The sequence below is a fragment of the Artibeus jamaicensis genome, unplaced genomic scaffold (assembly GCF_021234435.1).
Source record: "Artibeus jamaicensis isolate MK-2021 breed Jamaican fruit bat unplaced genomic scaffold, CSHL_Jam_final scaffold_537, whole genome shotgun sequence".
Lineage (NCBI taxonomy): Eukaryota > Metazoa > Chordata > Mammalia > Chiroptera > Phyllostomidae > Artibeus > Artibeus jamaicensis.
The window spans coordinates 14481828-14507396 of NW_026522047.1; the positions used below are offsets into that span (position 1 = coordinate 14481828).

The window sequence follows — 25569 nt, forward strand, 5'->3', positions numbered from 1 at the left end:
TCAGGCCCATCAAGAATGCACCTTTTTAATGCTCTTGGTGTATGTACACGGACAAATTTCTCCCGAGTAAGATCATACCCAGTCCTTTCCCTGGCTGCACGGAACAGCGCGCATTTCTCCACAACCTCAACTACTGTTCGTATCAGAGCATCTTCCACTGGTTTTTTATTTTGGGTGGAACACAGTTATGTGACTGCATCTTACTGCAATGTTTATTACATTTTTGGGCTTTCGACAGACACAGTAATACTTTTGAAAATTACTGGAGATTTTACAAGATAAGATAACTCTACCAAGATAAGATAAAGTGCTTGGTACACAGTAGGTATTTTTAAAAGCAGCTTAAATTGAACAGTTTAAATTTAGTCAGTTCAGAGCGTTCAGAACTTTCCTGTAGTCAGACTGGCGAGGGGGGAAGCCTAGACTTGGACCTAGGGAACCTAGGTGGAATTCCTACACATGCTATTATTAATCCCAAGGAGCTCAGCGTATGAAGGTGTCTGCCTGCCTGCATCCCTGTCTGGTTGCCTGCTTTCCAGAAGTCAGACCAGAGAAATGCTTCTTTATGGACAGAGAAGAAAGAAAGCAGTTGAAAAGCTAAGAGCTCTGTACTCCGGCATCTGGGTAAATGCTCACTCATTCATTCATTTATGGCAGCCTTACTTCAAGGCAGGCCTGGTAGTACATGCAGGAAACAAGACACAGCTTCTGCTCGTTCACAGTCTTGTTTGGATGACAGATGTGCAAGCAGAGCTAGCTGGTCCTTCTCCTCAAGCATTTAAAAGTGTGCTCTTCCGACCGGAAGGCACATGAGAAGTAGCGATTTGTCTTTCTGCTGAGACCCCAGTGGGAGAGAAAACAAACTCTCAGCTAGTGAGTGAGCTGAACCAACCACCCAACGCCTAAGCCTCTATTGGCGATACTTTATTATTCTCTTCCCAAAATTGAGATTGCAATAGTTTAATATGTCCCTGGGGGGAGCAAATTCAAATTTTCACTATACTGCGTTTTATAAGGAAAATAAGCTCCATCATCATCTTTGAGAGTCTGAACATTTGCAGCAGGTTTGGTACACCTCCTGTAATTAGTATGCACTGTGAAAAGTACATATTTCATATCTTAAGGCTGTTTTCCTAGGGAAGGGGTAGACAAATAGTATAAAGCAAAGATCCCATTTCAGCATGGAAAGCATGTCCTCTGTTTTGTTGGAAAAGACCAGACTCCTATCGAGACTCAGGAATGTAAATACTGCTTCCTGAAGAGGAGACGTTTTGGCGCCCCAACCCCAAGCAGGATTTAGGGCTAGCCCTGAAATCCAGGGCAGAGCTTCTTTCAGGAAACACATTCTCGACTCTAGAGAATAGAGCATGTAACCCAATCAGACTATTCTAGCAGGCTGTGGTGCTGCAAAGGTCCATGGTGCAGCTGGGGAAAAAAACGGGCACGGGGGGAGGGGCCGTTGGCAGCCAGGGGCAAGGGTGGCGAGATTATGGAGAGGAAACCTAGACTAAGCTTCTGGGTCCTTCTTTTCTTAAAATTGTTCCCCATGACAAGGGCAGAGGGACTGCCTTCAGTGGTATGCCTGACTATAAGCCAAGCATATATGAGAACATCGTACTTACATAAAGAACAGATACAAGTCTTGCTTGCACCCTACAAAGGATGCCATTTGACCTGCCGCTCCGTAGGCACATAATGTGAATACTTTAAGGGAATGGTGAGCAGTCTGCAAATTGAATGATGAGTTTCCATTGTGCACACTTGGAAAACCTGACATAAATTTTGGAAGTTAGACTTCTCTCCCTGGATAAGTGTAATTTGGGGTACGGCAGGCATTCTTCAGCACATGTAACATTTTTAGTGCCTGAAAGACAGGCACACTTGCAGAGTTGGTTAAAGAATGAGAGAGGACATAAACGACTCTGGTAAATTCTACTCTATGATTCAAAGAGTCATAGCTGTCTCCCCTCTAAAACATCCCGTGAACTTGAACAGTGCTGACTTCAGTGTGATATGGCCTCCTGGCTTTAAAGCAAAGTCTTCGTTAATAGTCATAGTGCTCAATACAGCCTAAAGATTAGACTAATCAAACGAAACGTGGCCTGGGTGATCAGGTTACATGAATCAATCAAATGGTAAATCTGGTTTTCTTTGTAAAAATAAATGCTTCAAAAAATAAAATTTTCTTCTTAAAACTGAGTGGTGTCAACTTCATTTCTTTTAATGAAGCTTAAGGTGTACATGTTATCAAACCCTATATTTACCCTGAAAATATGCCAGCAACCTATGGAAGGGTATTTGCTGTGAATGAGATTACCTCTATCAAACAATTTTTGGGTTTTCATGTGAACCAGTTGTTTTAACTGATAAACGCATTCTTGTTAATCTAACAACAAACTGATTGAACAAATGACTGACTTGATTGATGATTGTCATTAAGTTGACTGCTTAAAACGTTTGGCCAAAAAGACTTCTTGCTTTGCTATTTGATTTGGTATTTAGTAGTAACAATGAAAGAAGTCCACTAATGAAACTAACATTTTAAAAAGGGGCCCATTAAATATTGGCTAGATACGAGTACTGTTGTAGCCACCGTGGTGTACTGCTCACCAACAGGCAATTGGTCAGCTTGACCAACAACTTCAGAGCATTTCAGTGGGTTACTCAGCTGGCAGACCATGACCAATTTCCCCATTTTTCCTCATGGGTACAGAGAGAACAAGCAGTTCCTGACCGAGATGACCCGGCCTATCTCTATCACTCTGCATTCTGTACCCGAAGAGATGCCAATCTATGTCAAAGTGTGTTAACAGGGTGAAAGGGGACACTCACCATTCAAGCGACCAGGTACGCTGTAGACTAGCACAGAGTCCCGGAGGGTCAGTCGTAGTTAATAACTCAAGAAATGTTTGCTGAGCGTGAGAGCAGGTGTGAGAGGGAAGGCACAGTCCATAGCTTTAGTTTTGGTTTAGTTAAGAGTTAAAATAAGCACACTGATGGGGCGGAGAGCAGGAGGGCCCAATGGAGAGGAAAGAACATTTGATTGAAGAGTATGACTTCAGCGTGTTAACTTCAACTCTATGATTTTGTTTTCTTGTAGCCAAAATTGGCTAATACCAAATTTATATTGTTGAAAGATTTCAAGGAAAAGGCATTCATGAAAGAAATTTGTATATAATTGAGACCTACTACAACTTTCTATCATATCTGTTACATGCACATGTGTAGGTATTATACTATATATGTATTGTATGTATGCATAGATCTATATATCATATTGTATATATATTTAAAGGGAACCAGAATAAGAGGGGATTCTACAAAGAATATCAGGTAGAAAGGAGTTGGCAAATTTTCAAAAAGAGGAGGAATATAAATCAGGCTCAGAAAAATAGGTTTCTAAAGATGAAGGGGAGGGGAGGGAAGATGTTCGAGGCAGGAGGCAAAGCAATTGCAGGTAGAAAGTTTGTGCAATGGTCCCAGAAGGGAATTTGCTTGGGTTTTTGATGCTGTGAAACACCGTGTGTTGGTGCAGAAATCACATGGCTCGCGTTCTTATGTATCACCATCTTGTTGGAAAATGGTCAAGTGGGAATCACAGAAAGTACTGGAACATCAGGGAATTAAGGAAAGTGTGATAAGCAGAATATTGGCTCCTGAAAGAGGTCCTTATCCCAATCCGCACAGTCCGAGTAAATTACCTTACATGATAAAAGAGACTTTATAAATGTGATTAATTAAAAAAATCTTGCAATGAGGAAATTATCCTGGATTACATGGGTGGGCCCAATATAATCATACAGGTTCTTACAAAAATTCAAGAGGGAGGCAGGAATGTCAGAGTTAGAAAGAGGCCAAGATGCTATCTGCTGATTTTGAAGTTGGAAGGAAAGGTCATGAGGCGAGGAAGGCAGGCAAGCCTCTAGAAGAGTCAAGAAACAAGGAAACAGCCCTGGCTGGTGTAGCTCAGTGGACTGAGTGCAGGCCTGTGAACCAAAGTGTTATCAGTTTGATTCCCAGGCAAAGCACATGCCTGAGTTGCAGGCCGTGTCCCTAATAGGAGGTGCATGAGAGGCAACCACACAGTGATGTTTCTCTCCCTCTCTTTCTCCATTCCTTTCCCTCTCTCTAGAAATAAATAAATAAAATCTTTTAAAAAATGAGAAGAAAAAAGAAACAAGGAAACAAATTGTCCCTTAAAGCTTCCAGAAGGAATATGGTCACTTTGGTGGCTTGATTCTAGTCTACTCAGAGCCATGGAAATCTGGCCTCTGATGTTAACTGGATGACTATTTCTTGTTGTTGTTTTGAGCTACTAAGTTTGTGGTAATTTGTTACAACAGTGGCAGGAAAGTTCTAAAGAAAACTAGGGGAGTAGCATTGATCTGAGATTTACAGAGATGAGCACAGTTGAAAAAAAGAAAGGCTGATCTCTTGTTAGAAAAGTTCTGGTGAGAGGTGACGTTCGAACATTTTTTCTTCAATTTTTACATTCTCTCGTTTTCTCTAACACACACATTTTTTAAAACTATAAAGTTCTCTCACTATGAACCCCATACTTAAGACTCTCATGTTCCCTTTTCAATTGTAAATTTACTAAAATCAAAGAAAATCCAAAAAGAAAAAATGTCATTCCATGGAAGTGGTTGTGTTTAAACTGCACAGTCTTGAGACCCTACACTTCCCAGTGCACTGCTTATACATGAATTCCAAGACATGGGGACCTACCAGGACCTGTATCTCACCACCAGGGCCAAAACATTGCTTCTAGACTCCTAGGATGCCCTCACTTCCTTATTCCATTCTAGTTTGAAGCCATATCTAGCTTGACCTTGGGGTAATGACTGCAGATTGATCAAATTCCGAGTGGAGAGAGCAGTGGCAGCCGACTGGGGATGACGGCCTTCACCCGACGAGCAAAGGAAGCCTCTTTTTGTCGGTAATGTTTCTGCGGAACCCAGTGGCTCAGGACCAGTGTAAACTTTCCTGCCTTCAGAAAGGTCCTCTTTGGGGAAGATTTAAGAATCATTTTTCTTCCCTAAGGAAATATAACAGAGACATATGCTAAGTCCAGAACAGTCACTTATTTGAAGCTATTCAAGACAGTCGTGGGCAAGCACACTCACTCAAGGACTGCTTGTTGATTGTGGAGACTGCACTCATCTTCCTTCCCCTTCCCCTCCTCCTCATTGAATGAAGGTCAAATCCTCTTACTATTATAACTGTAATGGGATTGGGATCAGATCATGAATGCAGGAGTGTTTTTATGTTCTTCCTCCTCCCCAGTTCCTCCCCAGGAATCCTGTCCTGTACAACCCAACTTCCCTGTCCTGGAGAGGACTTCTCTCTGCCTAAGAAAGGGTTTCTCCTGGCTAGACCAGATCTGCAGCCATATACATAATAAATTACTGAGGAAGAAAGGAAGAGAGAAGAGGAAAAGGAAGAAGTTGATACTTGGAGGGTGGAGAGAGACTTAAGGAGGATTAAGCCAGAGCCCTGATGGGTGGGAAGAGTGACTGAGAGAAGAATGGGGTATTAGCTAGTGTTGCTGCAGACAATGTACTTGGACTTCTTTATGTAAAGAAATTTGCATTGGAAAGAATGCAATTTATTTTTTATTACTTCTACAAATCGAACTGTGTTTCATAAACATAAGACCAAGATGAGTCATGTGAGTTCTGGAGATATAACTCATTACTCAACAGTATTTCACATGTGTTTCCCACGTGGCAGGGCAGGACAGTGTCTGTGTCTGTGAAGATGAGTACGATGGCCTCTCTTGCAAGGAGGTTGGTCTGCAGCAGCGGTGGAGGCAGTGTATGCAGCGAGTGAAACCAAGGGCTGAGTACCAACACCTACCAGATAAGAGGTTTGGCACTAGGTCCACGTTTTAAAAATACAGCAGCAAGTGGTGTTCAGGGGTGCTGGGGATGGCGGATGCCAGAAAGATCATTACAACTCCAGAGATGTTCCCCAGGTGACCCACGGAGGTGGCAAAGAAAAAGGGAAGACAAAGAGAGGCACGAAGAATGAGACCCTGTGCTGGTTTCCTCCTGGAAAGATGCAGCCGCTAATTTTTCCTGTGGATATATTTCAGGTTTGATTTGCAATCTTAGCTAAGCCCAAGAGGGCCAGAGTAATCTCCTCATGATTTTAAAGATGTTGGAAAAAATCAAGAGGACAAAGTCAGGTGATTGCCTCCCGTAGTATGTAGAATACAAGATTTCTTAAGGAGGAAAAAACCAAAAGGGCACCATTGTATTACTAAAGACAGGTCAGGTGATTGCCAACTTCCCCCCAAACTGAAACTTGAATGCTCATGCTTCCGACAGATGCTGCTCTTGCACAGTTCGATGAGTGATGCCCCCGGCACAGAACTGGGAGGGTGTGAGTAATCGAGTCAGTCTCTTGGACACTGGGCCCATGACACAGCATGACTAACTAGGTTCGCATTCCAAACGGTGGTTTTCCGACAGTGCAGCAAGGTGACAGTAGGAAGGAAGGGGGAGCCAAATACACAATATATTTTTCAAAAATCGGGTCTTCTATTTGGGTCCTTTACTTCTTGTCTTGCATCTAAGTATAAGGAAGGAAGGATGAGGTAGTATTTGAATCAGGCTTCTCTTTCCAAAGTTGCTCATTAGCTTATTAAATAAGAGCGTGTCTGTGATTTGGTTCATCCCTCAGCCAGGAGGAGGAGGTCAAGTTACCTAGCAACGAACACTCCCAGAGCTTTTACTCTGTACTGGGCAACATGACAGGGTTTTCTTTTTTTTTTCTTTTCTTATCCTCATAATGTCCTATATTAAGGTACTATTATTACTATTTGAAGACATTGTGGCAGAGAGAAGTTGCGGGAGAATGAGGTAAAGATTAAAAGCATCTGGTTCTAGAGTAATGCTGCTCGCGTTCATGTCCCAGCTAGCCCATTTATGACCTGTGCCAGTTCGGGAAAATTATTTATCCTCTCTTGAGACATGTATAGCACACTGTGAACAGTGCCTGGCACAAAGGAAAGGCTTCGTGAATGCCAGCTATTGTTGTGACTCAGGGAAATGTCAGAGAGTGCATTTACCGCCTGGTCTCGAGGAACCTGGAGAGAGGACAGGTATGCTGGGTTTAGGACCCTGATGAGGCCGGTCACTGTGCGGCACACTCAGGTGTTTGCACACGGGACCGAGGGCTGTGCGCACACTCTCTGGTCTGGCCCCACCCCTTCTGGTCTGTGTCTCTGTTTCAGTTCCCCTTTGGGGTTGGGGTAGGAAGACGGGGAGGGAGGGGTGCCTTGCACTTGTGACATCTCTGAAGAGCAATCAGGGCCGCAGTGATGGGCGCCCAGAGTGCTGGGACTTGCCCAAGTGCAAGGCTACCAGCATCTCGACAAGGGTCATATCTGTCTACGTGGCAAGCTCTACAGAAACAAACCTCGTTAAGTCAGAATTCTGTTTGGGGGACTCTTGATTCTCGCTCTGGAACTCTATTTCATTACACTTAGAGGGTCCTTACGTCAAGATTTATGAACATAGATAGCAAAGACACTAGTTCAGAGAAGACGAAACTCTACCTTGTAATAAAAAAATTCATGAATGATTTATTGATCCTAGCAGAGAGATGAATTGAGTTTGTGCTTAGCTCATTCCCCAACTAGCTCCTAGATGTTAAAAATTACCTTTAACTATCAAACCACTGGAGACTCATAAGACAAGATAGCCATTATAAGGGAAATTATCTATCAAAAAAAAAATAGAACATAAAGAAATTCACGAATGCTCCTCCTTTGTGAATGGCTACTCTTTCTGAGACTCTAATTTTGAAGGTGCCATGGATGCCCAAGGCCCCTCCCAGCACCAGCCCAGCTCGTCTGCCGCTGTGGCTGCGGCCGCTGGAGACTGAGGGTCTGGCACGGCAGCCCCAGAAGCAAGTAACCACTCAGGCGCCATCATCCGGTGGGAACGCCCCGTTGCTGCTTTCCTACGTCCACTTCTGTCTGTTCCTCAGCCCACCTCCTTCTCCAGGTTTGACCTCCCACCTATTACGATACAGCCTTGGCCTGGCCACCTAGAACAACCTCCCGACAGAGGAGGCCACGTGAGCGTGGAAGCCACACAGACCCATCACTTGAATGGCTTATATGCGCCTCCCTGGGGCCTGTTTGATGGAGCGTCTCCTAAGCAACCCAAAAGGTTCAAAATGCAGCATTTAGTGTTTCCTCTCTGACTATAGTTAGGTCTTCTTTGAGATCACCATGGTAATCTGCTTAGAGGTATAAAAGTGCCTGTTTAAGTCCCACTAGTACAGAGAAGGCATATATCCCCCAGGTGGGGAGGGTGGGCTGGCATTGGTTCCTTTCTACAGATAACTAGTCTGTTCCCAATGTGAACACAGATAAACACCTAACGTGAGCTGATAAAGACACTCAAATACTGTATTCGGAAGTTAAAGAAGGACAAGTACCTGATAAGTGAGACCATAAACAATGAAGGTGACCTTAAGAGGGTTTTCAGACATAGAAAATTAGCTTTATAAATATAGCAAAATAAAATTACATTAAATAGGGTGAGATTGTTCCATAAAGATCAGAAAAATACAAATAAAGGATTAAACTAACTGGTTTCCGGACACTGTGAGTGATGGCTCATTAGTTTCAGGTACCAGGGTGCTAGGGAGGGGGCGGAAGGGAGGGTCCGGAGCTGGCTCCTCTGTGTCCCGTGCAGGGTCCCCGCCCTGCCTCCCCACTCACCCTCGGCAGTGGGCCGGGCGGATCTGAGGAGTGTCTTTGGCTCCTGTTGACACCGTGTCCATTTTGGCGAGGATGAAAGCTGGAATCTGTACCCAGAGCAAAAACAAACAAAATCCATTGAGCCTTAAGTTGTGTTACTCGGATGGTTTACTGGGTCACACCCTGCTTTGCCTCTCAAAGGCTGAGTTTTCATCTTCTGACAGGGATGACTTGAAGACAGACGCGGCACCTGGAAATGCTTCCTTCCCAGCCTCCCAGCTCTATGACGGGTCAGGTGCTTCCTCCTGCAACGCAGGGGGTCTTCCCCATTTCCCAGGTGCCTAGTCCTTCCTCCTGGCTTTTTCACCCCAGAGTTTGTTTAGAATGGGGGCGTTGCTCATTCCTTTCTCACACATAATCTCGTGATCTCGGCTCAGCCTAGCACAGGCCCACGGTGCTCTCCTCTGGACGTCAGGTGCCTTAGCCCGGGCGGAGCCCCCCTTCTTTCAGCTTGTGGAGGGAGTCTGGTATTCAGTGAGTTCCCTTCTCTGTGGGAAGAAAGGGAAACAGAGGAACCCAGCTCTGCGGGAGCAGCCCTACGAGACACTCGCCCAGGTATCTGGCTACGGTCGAGGGCCCTGGAACCACCGGCGTGTCCGAACTACACCCTGTGCCCTTGTAGAATGAAGGATTGAGATGACTTTCTAGGCGACACGGCCTCTGCTTGAGGACTGCCAGACCTGGGAGGGCTGCAAGGAAGGGTCACGCAAGCACAGCCCAGTCGGCACCGACTTCACACCACAGAGCCGGCCAGTCGCCAGAGGGTCCTCTGGCCAGTTCCTCTTATTCCCACTTCTCATTTTCCCTTTTGGATTTATACCTTCCTTCTGCTTCATATCTGCTTATGGCTTCCTCTCAAAACCGCTGAGTAAAACCATAGGTCTAAGGAGACAAACGTGGTCTCGAAAGGTGCGGACCCCGTCCCCCAGGCGCGCACACACTAAGAGACTTGAGCAAACACCAGTGTGGTTTCTCCCAGCCCAAGGCCACATCCCTGGGATGCCGCCCTTAATGTGCCTGCGTGACGCAGCTCAGTACTGCCAGGAGAATTCGCTGGGTGCTGCAGCCAATGCGAAAGGGACCGCTGAACTCCCTCCTAGACCAGTGACTCTAGAAGGCTTGCAATTATAAATCCGGTCTCTGCCCTTTGGGACATGAATTTTCTATGACCAAGAACTATCTCTCCAAGGACCCGAGAGCTGTTTCTTCAAAGCACCAACATGCAAGAAGAGAATGTCTCTCTCTGCTTCACTGGGCACCCTGCAGTAGTATCACTGCTTCCCGTCATGAACATACGAGAAGTTTGTTTCTCCCCCGGATAAGCACCAATGAACAAACACAGGTGGCCTAGTCCAAGGTGCATTGCCTCCACACGCCCCAGGCTTCAGGTGTCCCGCCTTTGTTTCAGCCAAGATAAGTTCAGTGCACGCTGGACTCCGCCCCGCTGCAGTGGCTGTTATTTGATCAAATCCACCCTCACCACTTTCCCTGGGGTCCCCCTTCGTTTATCCTTGACCATCAGTGTTGCTCTTATTCGGTGTGCCCCCATGCCCACCTTGACATATCTTCATTCCTCCCACGCTCTTGTCTGTATCTTGGTGGTGCCACACCCAGGCTCTCCTGCTGCGGGACAAACCCGGTCACACACCGAAGCACGGGAGCGGGGGTGGTGGCAGCTGGGCCAGGGGCAGTCACTAGCTCATTATGATTAGCTTCTTTCTTTCTGAATGACTATTTCCAGTGGTTTGAATGGCTTAATGAAAATTCATTTTCTCTGGGCTCTTTTCTTTCTCCTTTTCTTCACTATTTCTATCCTTCCTGCCTACCCTTTTCACACCAGGGTGTTCTCAAAATAATACGTTGGGGGTTCACTTCATACATATTTGATGTATGAAGTGAAATGCACTTTCCCAACATGGCTCCACTTAACTAGAACACTGTGTTCAGGGGATGGAAGGGAGGCCCGGGCAGGGACGCCCAGGGACCCTGCTCCACTCGAGGTCTGGGCTAACGTTGGCTGTGGAGGCCGCGGTGACTGGCTTTCCTGCTGATGCTTTGGGAGAACCAGCCTGGCGGTGGCATGACTTCCCTGAATGTCTGGCCAGCCCTGGTGCGGCCTGGAGGAAGGGAACCCCAGTGTTATCGCTGAGAAGCTGGAGGGTTGGGGTGGGTATCCAGTGACCCATGTGCAATTCAAGTCAGTGACTGTCATTCTTCCAGACGTCCCTGCTCGCACTAATGTGCCCAAGGGTGGCTGCAGTTGTCAAGGACAGACTACCAGACAGGCATCTGCACCAGCTGGGCCAGCAAAATGGAGGCAGAAGTGTAAGTAGTGTGAATGACAGAAACCTAACTTCCAGGTGGGCCAAAATTCTTCATCCAGAAAACACCTTTGGCAAATACCATAGGCCATTTGAAAAGGGGTGCGGAGAACACCCAGGGAGTACAACTATGCTACAGGCCGTAGTATAACTATGTTAAGCACTTTATAAACATTATCTCAATCTTCTCAAGACCCTCTGTGGGTGGTTCTTTACATTACATATAAAGAAAACAAAACTGAGAGGCGGTAAGTAATTTACCTTCTAAGGGTAAATCCTAAGCAGTAGCAGAGGAAAGACTTGAACCCATGACTCAATTCCTTCCCACCTCTGATTCTGTGTCCTTACCAGGTGGTCTCTTGGTCACCCACCGAGCTTCTGGTGCCTGCTGCAAAAGCCAGGCACCCTCTGCATTACCTCTGAGCATGAGCTGGTCCCTCTGCCTGGACCCACCACCCACCTCGGGTGGCATGTGGGTCTCTCCCTCCTTTCACCCCGGTCTTAGTTCACATTTCCTCCTGCTCAGCGAGGTCTTCTTCAAAGACCCTGTCTGGACTGGGACTGCCCGCCCTGGTCACTATCTCCCATACCCCGCCTTATTTTTCCTTTCAGCAGTTACTGTTTCAGCCTGGGGTTTGGCCTCGAACTCCAGGCTGTGATGACCAGTTGCCAGCTTGATGTCTCTGCCTGGCTGCTACTCAGGCTTCTCAAAGTCAGCGGAGCCACCTCCAAAAAGGAGCTCGGCTCCCTCTCCCGCCTTCCCCTAATCTGTTATTCCTGCCTCATTTCCAGGAATGGAAACTCGATTCTTCCAATCCCTCAGAGCCCCTTTTCATGTCTTTCCTTTCCTCAGACCTCCTGCCCCATCCGTCAGCAGACCCTGTTCTTGACCTTCACCAACAGTCCTGGATCCAACCACTTCTCACCACCTCCTGGCCCCTCACCATGGCTTCTCCCTGAGTTAATGCAATAATGTCCTGACGGTCTCCCTGCTTCTGCCCTGGGTCTCTCTTCAGTTGTTCTTCACAGTGATCCTCTTAAGATGTTAGTCAAATCACGTTACAGTTCCGCTGCAAACCCACCCAGAGGTTCCTGCCTCCCTCAGAGCAGGAGCCCTCGCCATGGGCCAGCGGGCTCTGTGCTCTCCCGGCTCCATTGCCTTTCTGGCCTCGCCTCCTGGATACTGGACTGGACAACCAGAGTATTTATTAGAAGAATGAGTGAATGGACAGCACTCATTCTAGGTCTGCTTGTTCGCCTGTCTGCTATCTGCCTGTCTGCACCATGAATGCAGAGACCGGCGCAGAGTGAGGGGCACCCGCCCCGCACCGACAGACAGGGGTGAACGCCCGGGTGGACGCAGACTGCCCGGCACCACACCCTGAAACGGGTGGGCTCCAGGGCCCTCTGTTCCTTGTGCTTCAAACCCCCTCCCCTTTCCCAATCAGTCACCACGTTTCCCTCCTCGGCAGCAACTGGGTACTGTATTCACCTGCTTTTCTCTCTTTAAAAAAATGTCACCGTTTTATGTTTTTCTTCTATGCTAATGGTTACCAAACCCAGTATTTCAAGTTCCAGACCCAGGTTTCAAACAGCTGCAGTGACGAGGCCTGGTGGTGGAGAACGAAGTCAAAAGAGTCTGTGCCCCGTGCCAGCTCGGAGGGTGCAGCGCGTCAAGGTCCGTCCCCTTCCCCCTCCGGGCCGAGGAAGGGCACTCAGGTTCAGCTGTGAGCAGGAGGCGGGGCCTTGGGAGCGGGCTGGCTCCTTGGCCCGCTAGCCATCTCCGCTAGCCATCTCCGGTGTGTTCCACGCCAGCTCTGCAGGCCTCCCCTCCTTTGCATCAACCTTCAGAACATGGAAGTGAAAGCCCCTGTCCTGCCCCCACCCCCACCCCTCAGGCCCTTCTACTTCCTCCCTCTTCGCTGTGAGAACAGGTGGTCCTCTCTGGAAGACTCTCAGCTGAGAGGGCCGGCCACACATGTATTTTGGGGGGATGCCCCCTGAGGACTGCAGCAGGAGACTTCCAGCCACACTCCTCACTAGTTCTGTCACATCTCCATTGTCCTTTTGGTCAAGATGGGTTCCTCATCAGTAGAATAAGTATGTTATTTGCTCTGTCTAGTGCCTCGAGCCCAGGGCCCTTCCCAGGCCTGCCGACTTACACTTCAGAGGTACTTCTGGTAACTACATTGTGTCTAGGACAGGGAGGGCCAGGCCCCTCAGTGGGGCTGTGCAGAGGCTACTGAGGTGGGAATTAACAACGAAGGTGTAATTTCCAGGCCTTGGCAGCCAATGCGTGTGACATAAACAGTAGAGAGAGGTTTCGTAGGCAAAGGAATCGTCCTGCAGGACTTTTCCTACCTGGGCAGTGCTTTCGTGGAACTGGATACAGTCACCCCTCTGGACACAGGCCGGATTTCAGCCCCACGGGCAGGTCCTGGGGTTGTCGTCAGCCCTCAGTCGTGGGGGTGGCCCTGGTGTCCCACCTGGAAACTGGGCCGTGGCAGCCCAGGAAGGGGGCTGCTTAGCCAAGAGACTGGCAGGTTTCCTTAGAGTCATGGTGTGTTTGCTCCGTAGTAGAATATCCATCTATCTGCAGGTATCAGAGCAGGTTAAGTAGAATTGGGGGTGGGTGGGGCGGGGCTGCTACTGCGCTTTAAGGCGGAGCTGAGAGCTAAGGTCAAAGGTCAAAGGCCAACATTGTTTGCTGTATAGCCACAGGGAAGATTAGAGACACCTGCAGCACCCTGCTTCCCCAGTATAACTGCTGGCAGCTAATTAAATTCAGTGGCAATCACTTAGATAGCAACTAGTAGTAGAACAGAATTCCCTTCCCCAAACTTAAAGGTTTTCTTTTTTTTTCCCCTGAAACAGCCTAAAAATAGTAAGAAATTCTGTGGCTGGGTAACTGAAGGCCTTAGGGAAAAATAGGACAGAGAAACTGACCTTGGGGGAACGTGCAAATATTATCACGTTTTCTAAATTCCAACAGAGGAGGGCGCACTAACTAAATAGACTATCGGTGACATTAAACACGACTCCAATTAAAGGACGCTGAGCAATTCATGGCCATGGGCCGCCACCGGTTTCCTAAACACTCGTCAGGATTTCTCTCCCGTTTAATCGAGATGGTTACCAGTCATTTTGCATTATCGCCAATACTGTGTATTTGCCTTTGAAGGTATATTTCCTTTTCTCTGGGTCTGGTTTCCTGCTCCAGCGTCCAGTCTTTTCTGATTTGGAGACGTGTTCGCCTGCTTCCTAGAACAAGTCGGATGTTTGTGGAGGAACATTTGCATAAGTGGGGAGATTATCTCTCAACCCTTCTACTTATGGGCAAGGTCACGGACACTTGATGAGAAGAGAGCTGAGACTCTCCACCTGGTGCCGTGGGTTCCTCCTCGAGGTCTCGGTTCCTCTCTCCAGGCAAATAATGTTGATAATATAACCGACACTTGCTGAACATTTCTACGCCTGAGGGTGGGGCTCAAAGCGTTCTTTGCTCAAAAACGTGAAGAGTTTCAGGAAGACGGAATTATTCAGTTGCCCGAAAGATGGCAGAAGGTAGGGGAACAAAGCGGTGAATACATTGTTCAATAAAGTTATCAGTGAAAGTGAAAAATGTGTCTTTTCGTTTTACTTTTAAACCAAAAGGACTTTTTGGCCAACCCAATATTTCTATGTCTGTGTGTATGTATGTCTATAGCTATCTACATACCAAAGGAGACATTCATTTTTAGGAATTGGCTCACATGATTCTGGGGCTTTGGTAAGGCCCAAATCTATGGGTTTGATCCTCAGGGAAGAGCTGCCGCCCAAATTCAGAGACAGTCAGCTGGCAGAGTCCCTCTTGTGTGGGGGAGGTCAGCCTGTGTTCTGTTAAGGCCTTCGGCTGACCTGATGGGCCCACCCACATCATGGAGGGTCATCTGCTTTACTCAAAGTCCGCAGGTTGAGATTTTAATCTTTAATGAAACACTCTCATGGAAACATCTAGAATGATGCTTGACCAACTATCTGAGCATCGTGGACCAGCCAGGTTAACACATAACATTAACCATCACAACGGGGCAAAGAGAGGAGAGGTAAGGCAGCTCCTCTCAAACAGGCGGCTTCACCACCTGCTGGACTGACCACCTCACGCAGGGGCTGCAGGGGACAGGCCTCGTGGAGACACTCCCCGGTGAGATCAGAAAACAAATAAAGCCAGTTCTTTAAATGGGAAAAAGTCAGAAGGGAGAGGCGCCATGCAGGTCCAGACCGGGGATTTCACAGGAAGATGAACAGATGGGAAAAACTCCTGGTGAGACATAGGCTCCTCTCCCGGGGACAGCTGTCACGGGAGACTCTGAGCCCCTCTGCTCCCCCAGATCCAGCTGGCGGCTCCTCTGCTGGCCTGCTGCTGTCCCTGCAGGTCTCGGGGGGCCCCTTGCAGTTGGGCATCCAGCCAGAGAAGCCGGCTGGGGCAGAGAGCGCCCAGGGCCCCGCAGAGCCTCAGCTTCCCCCACAACTGAGGGGCAGCCCTCCTGGCTTTCCTCCCCTACCGCCCCCACTCCGCCTTCCTGGCAGATCCTCATTTTTCTTTCTCATTTTGAGAACACTTCTTCACTTCCGAAAGGCACAGCTCTGCAGGTTGATGCTAAACGGGAAACAATACAGCACAAAAACCAAACCAAACCCTCAGTCTCGTTGGAAACAGACAAGACTGATTCCGAGCTCCCTGTGGCTGTAGGCGAGGTCAGTGGGGAAAGTGTAAACCGCCCGGGGCCCATCGTGGGGCTTCTTCCCTGGGGGAGGATGCCTCCCGGCTTCTTAACAGTGACAAGTGCTCCTGGCAGGCCGCGGAGTCAGCGTTTCCTGGGCAGCAGATGGCTCCCGCAGAGCCCTCCTGGTGGAAACCAGCAGCCCAGGGACCTGATGACTGAGCGTTTGGCAAGTGTCCAGAGGATGGTGACAGCAGCTTCTGCTCCACACACTGCAGAGTCCCTCCGGTACCTGGGTAGGACGGAATGGACGGAGGGCCTTTGAGATGTTTCCCGACCTGGGCTCTTTTCCCAAAGCTTAGTTTATCTTTTGGTGAAGAATTCGTGGAAGAATTTGCTCACATCACTCAGAGCATTGTCCTAACCCTGGGCATGGGCCTGCCTGGGCATTTTGCTTTGCAGAACTTACTATTTTGGTTAGGGACAGAGGTGGAAGTGAAACTGGCTCTGGGTAAGTGCAAGGACAGTTTTCAGGATGTCAGGGAACGGTGGCTCGTGGGCATGGTTCAGATTTTGGCAGTAGGAAAAGAAAATCCCATAAATGATGGAAACCTTACACCCATACTGGGCTCATTCCAGTTTTGCTGGAACCTAGGCTGGCACTTCCTCTCCTGCTCATTACTCTCCGGGTTCCCTAGCCTCTGCCACTAGGCCGCCAACCGAATGTACCAGCTGCAGGACACGAGTGATGAGACAGTGACAAGATAGTTACACCTACCACTTAGTGAAATCTGCCTGGTGAGATGCAGAACTTCATTAGTGGGTGGAGTCCCAGGGGGAACAAGACCTTGACGGAGCTGGTCAGAAGATGTGGGCAAGAACAGGGACAGAAGCAAGGGGGTGGGAATGCGGGGCCAGCCTGGGCTCCATCTGAGAGTTTCTTCTCCTGCTGTTCCCATGGATTCGTGGCTGGGTCTCGGGTGGAAGGATGATGAGTGGCAATGTAAAGGCTGGTTTTCACACATACATCACTGTAGGGCAGTGGGGAAGCAGGTGCGTCCCTGGGATCATGGCAACAGAGGGCGGCAGAGGAAAGCACATTCCCCACGTTGGCAGGGCTGTTTGAATGCAGATCTGAGCAGGCTCAGTGTGACTCCGCTGGGCAACCCTGGTGGTAGAGAAGAGGCATCCTCATTGGACTTTGCCTACAGAATTGTGGAAGAGAGCCGGAGCAGAGGACAGAGCAAGTATCCGAGAGCTGCACAAAGCGTTGCTCTGGGCATTTCTCCCCCTGCCCCAGGGGGGCTTCAGGGAGGGAAGCAGGAGGCCCCACCACATGGGTGGGATGAGTCAGACAGGTGTGTTCCATCAAATCACCAGCATCAGGAGTCCCAAATGCCCATCGGCTGATGCCAGATCTTAAGTCATGACATCCCTGAAGAGACTGCTTGTTGTTCTTTTCCCAGTTGGATTTGAAGGCTTGGAGACTTCATTCGCTACAGTCCCATCAGGCATCAATCAAGCTGGCACACTCCGCTGTAAATTTGCTCTCTCAAGAGAAGCCTGCAAGGATGCGTCACGTTTTTCTCCCAGATATTGCTCCAAAGATGAAGCTGTTGGAAGATGAACTTCGTATTTTTAGATTCTACTTTGTAGATGGTTTTATTAAGAAGGAATCACACCTGAAGGTCAGCTACATGTATTTATTTAATGTGTGTATCTACTCTGCCTGGGCTTCTTAGCGACCACCATCAGCAATTTCTAAGCATTCTTTCTAGCTATGACTGATAACTGTACATTTTTATAATGCTTTTAAACTATTTTCATCTTATACAGAGGTATAGACCATGTTTAGGAATGAGGAAACTGACTTGAGCATCTTCTTCAAGAACAAGCTGCCTAAGCCCAGCCCTGGCATTGAACCTGTACTTCCTCCTGTGTGCACGGGGGTTGTGCTGCCATTGTTACTCACGCATCATTTCTAGAATGTAATTCTATCCAGACCTTACCAACCAAATGGTGGAACTTGAAAAGTAGTGGGGTTTCCTCTCTTTGATATAATTCAGAAAATAGACCAAAATGCAGCCAGTGGGACGACAAAACACTATGTGAAATCTTAGGCTGTGATTTTGGTGTGCGTTGCTCAGAAGTTGCCATTCCCTCTACAATGTTGGCCCGGTGCACTAGCTTTCTAACCGCTTCTCTTCAACTAGTAACTCCTCTGCGTTTGCTCTTTCTTCGTGCACTGGTGTCCCACGGGGCTGGCTCGCCTGTTCATGAACTGGCTTCCTTCTCTGTGCCTGTCTTCCCCTTCAGAAAGCTGAGCACAGCGCGGGGAAGCCCAGCTCCCTTGTCCTAGCAAAGGACAAAGCAATAGCACACCCGAAACTGTTAAATCTACTGTAAAACCTTACAAAACACACCAGGCAAAGTGACCGTGGCCCACTCCTCTCCGTGGGTCACCCCCCCAACACTGCCTTCTCTGATTTCTTTTCCCTTCAACACCATCTTTAACCAGATGGTTCTCCTTTGACAATGTCATTGGCAGCCCCATTATTTCATTTGTCTTTTTCTGGGATAAAACCGCTACCTCTGCTCTCATTGAATGACAGATGTTGCTTGTTCTTCCCAAAACTGTCTTCCAAAACCCCAGTTGACTTCCATGTTGTCTTAAGGTGCAAATTACACAGGACTGAGGTGGGTAATGTCTGAGACCATGGCACCTGCTCGAGGATGGTGTCTGGACCTCGGCATGAGCTCCCCCTCGCCACTGCTGGAGCAATGGCTCACCGTCATCTCAGCAATACAGGAGACCCCCTCAAGGGCTGATAGCAAGGCACAGGGCTGAGCAGGGGGCTTTCCTACCAGCTGGGCAGTTACCAAGGATAATTCCAGACATTCGCTCTGCAAGGCCAGGCACAACCTTCCTGCACACATTGTTTCGGTGTCAGTGGTGCTGTTTCAGTTTCGAACACACAAAAGCAGGGGCAATGTGTGAAAAATGTACATTTGTTTAGAGCACCACTTGTTTCTCCAACTGCGGGTGGCTCGGTTCCCTAATTTGGTTCCAGTTCGTGCACAGTGTGCCTCGCAGTGAGCTGGTGGCCTGGACCTTGCAGGGGGCTCCCGTGGCTTTGGCCTCATAGACAGGACCCGGGTTTGTCTTCACACAGAGGCGACTGCCCACTTGCTGGACAGGGACTGGTCCCTTCACGTGAAGTTGGAGCTGTGGAGAACCACATTTAGATGTAGGAAACGGGGGGACTGGGAGCTTTCTAATCACTTGTCTGATATTAATAACATCTTTACATTTGTACCTGAGATATACGTTACACAGCAAGTTCAAGTTTCTTATGAAGACCGTGAGACAGAAGCGTCTGTCCCAGGCTCTGTTCCACGCAAGGGGACAGCACTGCCTGCCTGAGAAGCAGGCAGCAGGCCAGTGCGGTTGGAACAGAGTGTGTTGACAAACGTCTCCTTCTCCAGGACTTAGTGGCGGCTCGAGGACAGTTCCTCTCTTGTTTGTGCTGGATCTGGGTCTACAGCTCATCAGGTCATTCTACATAATTCTCTACTTTTTGTCGTATGTCGTTATTGGTCCTCACATGTAATTAAGAGGCTCTCGTGGGCCTGAGAACTCTCTGGTTCTAGGGAGAAGCAGGGAATTAAAAAGAGGAACAGAGAAAATGTGTGTGGGCCTAATTCCCTCTGAAGTCTGAGTTTGAATGTCATAGGGTCACCTTGAAATTCTGTCATGTAAAATGAAGTTAATTAACACAATTGCCTTAACTGAGTATAGAGTTAGTATCTTTACCTTACCTTGAAATAAGTCAACACTGTTGAATATTTTACCTTTGATCATTCCTCTCCAAATGTACATGATTTTGCTTTCTTCATAATTTAGTGAGGATTTGTAGTTGGTAAATGCTCTCAGCATCGTTTATTTGGAAAATGCCTTTATTGCAGCCATAGACTGGGGGACCAGGAGACGAGGCTCAAACATGAGTTCCGGCTCCTGATTTGTTCTCCACTGATCCATAAATCATCCGTGGTGGAGGGAGAGAAACCTGGAAAGGAGGTGGAGGAGGATTAGAAAGGACATTATAACACCATGGAAAAAGCACGGGTAGCATTCGGTCCAGAGAGTTGGGTCTGAAAGCCAGCTCCTTCACCCACACTGAACCGAGTTCTCTGCCACCGACACAGAGTTCCCAGCTCCAGGCCATGGCATGGGTTTGCCTGGGATGCTCTTCCCTCCATCTATGCTGCGGTCCAATAGTGCAATAAACACAAACGCATCCTCCTGGAGGTCTAATGCATAGCATGGTGACAAAGTTAACAATCCTGAACTGTAAACATGAGATTGCTAAGAGGATTGATTTTGTGTTCCCACCGCACACAAAGCAGGGTAGTTGTGTGAGACAGTAGCTGGGTTTGGTGACTCGACTCCACAGTGCCTCTAGGCAGGCAGGAGAGAAGCAGGTGCACAGTTGTTCATCTGGAAAGTAACACAGTGACTAATGAGTAATAATACAGGAATAGACTCTCAGCTGCACGCCTGTTTTTGTCCATCCTGTATATCAAAGCATCACATCATATACCTTAAAGCTACAGAATTTTTATTTGTCCAGTATGCCACAATGAAGCTGGAAAAAAGAATCAGTGTTTGTGTACGGGATTCTTTGGAAGAGTTCATCCTCCCCACCCCTGAGTGAGGGGTGCCTTGTACAAACCTCCACTATGGCGTCTGACATGCTGTACTGCAAACTCTAGTCTTTTATTTACCTATTTATTGTGTGGTTGGTATATCTACATTATTTTGCATTCTCTGAGGGCAGTCACCATGGCTTATACAGGCACTTTTTGTACCCAGGCTCATGTTTGACACTTCAAATTTTTGCCAAATGACTGGATCGATTTCCATTTCATATTAAGTCAAGTAATATCATCCCGAGATAGAGTTAGTCTAAAGCTCAAAGGAGAGCACTGTAGTGGGAGCACCCAGTACATCGTAAAGCGGTGCATCCATCTGAGTCCTGTAACCCTCAGTCACCTGCTTCTTACTTCTGTGAACCCCGTTCCCCTACTTTGTACTTACCACTCACACGCCACTTACCTCACTGTATCTTGTTCTGACAGCAGAACATATGTCTAGTCACCTATTGCCCCAGAACAACTTACATCCCTCGTGGCTGTAAACAGCAAACATTTATTCCCTCACCGTTTCCGGGCTTCTGGGATTCAGGCACAGCTGAGCCGGGTCCTCTGTCTCAGGGGCCCCAGAGGCTGCGATCAGGTGTTGGGAGCTGCACCCCTCTCAAGACTCAACTACGGGACATCTGCTTCCAAGCTCACTCACCTGGCTGGTGGCAGCCACAGGCCTTTGCAGACTACTAGCTGGACACATCAGTTCTTTGCTGGGCAGGCCTCTCCATAGGGCCACACATGACAGGCCAACTTGCTTCCTCCATGGGGGAGGGGAGGGAGGGGGATGGAGACAGAGAGAGACTGAGTGACTCAAGGGCAAAGATGTACACGAAGCCCGACCATCAGCTACCAGGAGGTGGGGACCAGTGGAGCATCTTAAGGCTGTCTCCCACCACATACCACATCCCCGGTGCCCTGCAGGACCTGGCTCTGGCGAACAGAAGTCAGGTCCTGTATAACAAGGTTAATACATTGATTTAAACAGAACAGAGCTGCTGATACCCCTGACACAGGACAGGCGCGGCCACCTGGAGAAGTTTTCCCAGATGCGTCCGTTTCCCACTGCCAGGGACTTGCACTTTTACGCTGTGCACCCCGATTTCTCCTGCTGAGCAGAGCAGGAAGATGGGGGACAACTGAAGAAGTCAGCACTGCCTCCTGGGGGCGTTGCTCCCCCGCTTTCTGGCATCGTCTGTCCAGAATGATGCCTCACTTATACCCAGCAGGTGATCACTCAGTCATTCACTCAACAGTGGCCGGTGGGATACTTGGTGCGTGTCTGGCCAGAGGCACCCAGTGGTAAAGAAAAGGACATCCTTGCTCTTGTAGAGCCTGCATTGCAATAATTATTTTCCTCTCAAGATTGAATGGTTTCTCTATTCATTTTTGGGAAAAGAAGCCAGACTTTATGACATCTTCTTTGCTACCTTGTGAAGGTCCCGGAGGAGATATCCGAAGAGTATTCGCTCACAGCAGGAGGGCTACTACCTTTCTCACTCTCACCTGCTCCAAGTGCTTGCTTGCTTGCTCCCCTCTTCAACGGGGCTTACCCTGAGCCCCCTATTCAATGGTGCGACGCCTCCTCAGCACCCCCTCCCGCTCCCCCTTACCCTCTCCACGCTTTTTATTCCCCATATCACTATTACCTCCCAGTGAATTTATAACTTATCTTTACTCTCTGGGGTCTCTCTCCCCTCTGTTTGAATGTGAATCCGCAAGGGCGTGTGTGGAACTCGACCTATTTTTCCTCTGCTGCCTTCCCACAGCCTGGCACAGTGCTTGGCCCATAGTTGGCGTTGCGTGATGTTGTTGAATGAATGAATGGGGTCCATCCAGGCCAGGCTTCCTTTTCAGGCCATGCCTTGCAGTCTGGGGACATCTGTCATGAAGGATTAGAGGTGCAGGAAAAACCAGTGATGCTCTTAGCTGTGGCTATCAGTTCCCTAAAAGAGAATTCGATTTAATTTGTTCAGAAGGTCAAGAATGAGATGTGATTAGTAAATGCCAAATTGGCCAGTGATGGGTGTGTGGGCATCGTGTTCCCGGACTCACTGTTTTGGCCCCGTGGCCCCTCCCACAGCCATCTGGTTTGCACCCTGTCTGGTCCCACAGTCTCTGCACACTGAGGCCATGCAGGCGGGGCGGGGGCGGGGTGTGTGTGTGTGGGGGGGGGGGGCTGCTGGGGCTGCAGCGGGACTTGTAAGTCGAATTGGAGCCGAACCCGCAGCCCTTACCCTTTACCCCCCCCCCCCCCCCCCAAAGAATGAGGAAATGCCCGGAAGCAACAGTGGCATTCCCCATGCAGTTCAGAAAGTTTAATGCCACCCACTTTCCAGGCCCTGCAGAGACAGAAGTGAATAGAGGAAGTGGCCTTGACCCCGGCTGACCTCCCCTTTGGGTTTGGCTTTGTTCTCACTTCCGTGTGACTCCCTGTGCTCTTCATGCTTGAGGGCTCTGAACTGCGCTTAATCCTTCAGCTACGCCCCTAACAGTTTGAGGGGCGGGGGCCTTGCAAAGTGCCACCAATTTCACGCCTCCAGGGGATGTCGAGAAACAGAAGTAGGCTTCGCTCCTGTGGCCACGTCAGTCCACACAGACGTCACTTCAGAGGGAAGGGTCTCCACTCTGTTTCCTCATCTTGTCCCCTCTCTGCCTGCCCCTGGAGTCTCACTTCTGCTTCTTCTCTGGCCTCGGTTGTCCTTCATTTGTTCCGACTCACCTGGCTCCGAGTCGCAGGCGGAAAGGAGTGAAGGAAACAGGACACAGGAGGTCCTTTGTTACCAGGATTAATCACGTCTCAGGAAAACCCAAGGTGCTGCGTCTCCGGTGCATAAATCTGAACGGAAATAAAATCTCAAACTCGGCGGGCAGGAGCTCTGTGTAAGGAGCCGGCCTGCTCGGAGGAGACGCGACATAATGATTCAGGATCATGCTCTTGACCCAAGAGTCTGTGAAACCCTCGTGCACGGGAGGCCTGTTTTTATGATTTTTGGTTTTCAGTTATAAGTCAGCATTCATTTTTATACTTTAAAATGAAATATGTGCACTAACATGAAGGAAAACAGAGAGCTCGAGAGAGAACATAAAAATCACACACATTCCCCATCACTTCAAGATAAAACGTGTCAACCTGTCGTTATACTTCCTTCTACTCCCTTAAAAATGTTTCCAGCCCCATGTTTGGGGCAGGAAATGTATCAGGTAATTCTGGAAGCTTTGTTACACTTGATAGTGAGGAAGCTCCTGAAGACGAGTAGCACCTGGACTGATACCATGTGAGAAGCCAACAATGACTCCCAGTGGCCAGAGAGAGGACACAGCTGCAGCTCACAGCGAAGCCCAAGGGAAGCGCATCCGAATGGGCCCACCCCAGCACGATACAGTGTTGCATCGCGCACGCTCTCCCTGGCAGCTCTTCCTCTCTCGGGCCTCGCTCCTGAGTTTTCCTGGCCCCCTGCTTTCATCCAAGTCCCCAGCCTCACCCAGATGAATGTGTAGACCTCCTAACCTGCTCCCCTTCAACACAGGCGTCCTGCAGATGTCTCTCTTCTGGTGACCAGTGTCCGACGTGACAACCTTTTTGTTTTATGTCGCCTTACCTTTTATGTATCTTCCGTATTTTAAGTGCTTTGCTTACATTATTTTCCCCAAATCTCCCAAACAGTCCGGTATATCAAACCCAAATATTACTAGCTCTAATTTCTGGGTGAGAGAATATTTTCCTTCTTAGATGAAAGAAGTAACACAGGAGAGAGCCGGATGGCTGGCTGGCGTTTCTTTGATCATTTATTCTACAAATACGGATGGAAAGCTTGCTCTAAGCTGGGCCCTGTGCTGCGCACTGGGGTGCATGGAGAGTAAACACATGAGCCCTAATGCCAAGGAGCCTGTGATTGAGACAGAGACTTGATGGCAATGTAACCACGACATTCACAGGTTATTAACGCTAAACGTTGTTTAGTGCTGTGTTAGCGGGAGGAGCAGACCTGCCGGGAGAGCTGGGGAGGTGAACGGCAAGGTGCGCTGGAAGCAATTAATGGGGCTCCCTAACCTGGGGGTGAAGATTTCTCCAAGGGAAAGCTGTGGAGCTGAGATCCACAGGAGGAAAAGGCTGCGGCCAGGAGAATTGAGGGGTGGAGCTCAGGGACTGAGCTGGGGTGTGGCCTGAGATCGTCCTGCAGATGGCGTGGGCAGCCAGATCATTTAGGAAGGAGATCGAGTTCAGCCTTCTGTACGGTGCTTGGGCTTAACAGAAAGCAGAGGGCACTGCAGGGTTTTAAGCGAGTCTGTGTCAGAAGGCTGCTCATTTTGCTGCATTTAGGTGAAGAGTCATATGCCTGAGCTGCCCTGTGAAATGCTCGGTGGAACAAATCATTCGTGGTCGATCAACGAGCAGACGCTAAGGCATTTCTGGTCTTGCCATTTCTAACCTGCTTTCATTGAGTGATAGGTACGTGGCTTCAGTCACACGTGGGCCCGAGGGCTGTTACCTGCTACAGTCCAGTATACTCGCTCCCTTCTATGAAACAGAAGCTTCTCCAGCCGCGTTGGTTGGTATTACCTAACTCCTCCTTTTCTGCTGTACTAGTGTGACTGGAGAAGGTTTCTGAATACTCATTCTTCCTCAAAGTTACCCAGTAAACTTCAAGGTTTTTTGTTCCCTCTGCCAGGGCATCGTTTTCATTTGATAACCAATGGAGCCCCCTACTGGCAGAAATAGCTCAACTACAGTCAACAGGAACACAATGGGAAGCGCTCTAATGTTCGGTGTATTGGCGTCAAACGAAATTGCTGTGCACAGCTAAGAAACTTACTACTTTTGCAACAACTCTGACTCAATTACAAATGACTGGCTTCTCATTTGGTACATTTTCCAATTACTCTGGGCTAGAGAGTCATTGCAACAATTAACACAAGTCACAAATTATTAGTCTTGCTGAGGGCGAAGGGGGTTAAATTAAATGTATGGTCACAGAAGGAGACTAGTCGTTGACAGGTGAGCACTCCATGGAGTGTGCGGCTGTGTTACAAAGTCGCACACCTGCCATTTATACGACAT

At 48.6% G+C, this 25569-nt stretch overlaps 1 long non-coding RNA gene across 1 annotated transcript; it reads right to left on the bottom strand.

Annotated features, from left to right (window-relative positions):
- Positions 1–18941: 18941 nt before the first annotated feature.
- LOC128626377 (uncharacterized) lies at positions 18942–22653 on the bottom strand. The gene is made up of 3 exons (XR_008390310.1): positions 21163–22653; positions 19656–19870; positions 18942–19029 (listed from the first exon to the last, which is right to left on the bottom strand). It is a non-coding gene; the product is annotated as an uncharacterized LOC128626377 (long non-coding RNA).
- Between the last annotated feature and the right edge of the window lie 2916 nt (positions 22654–25569).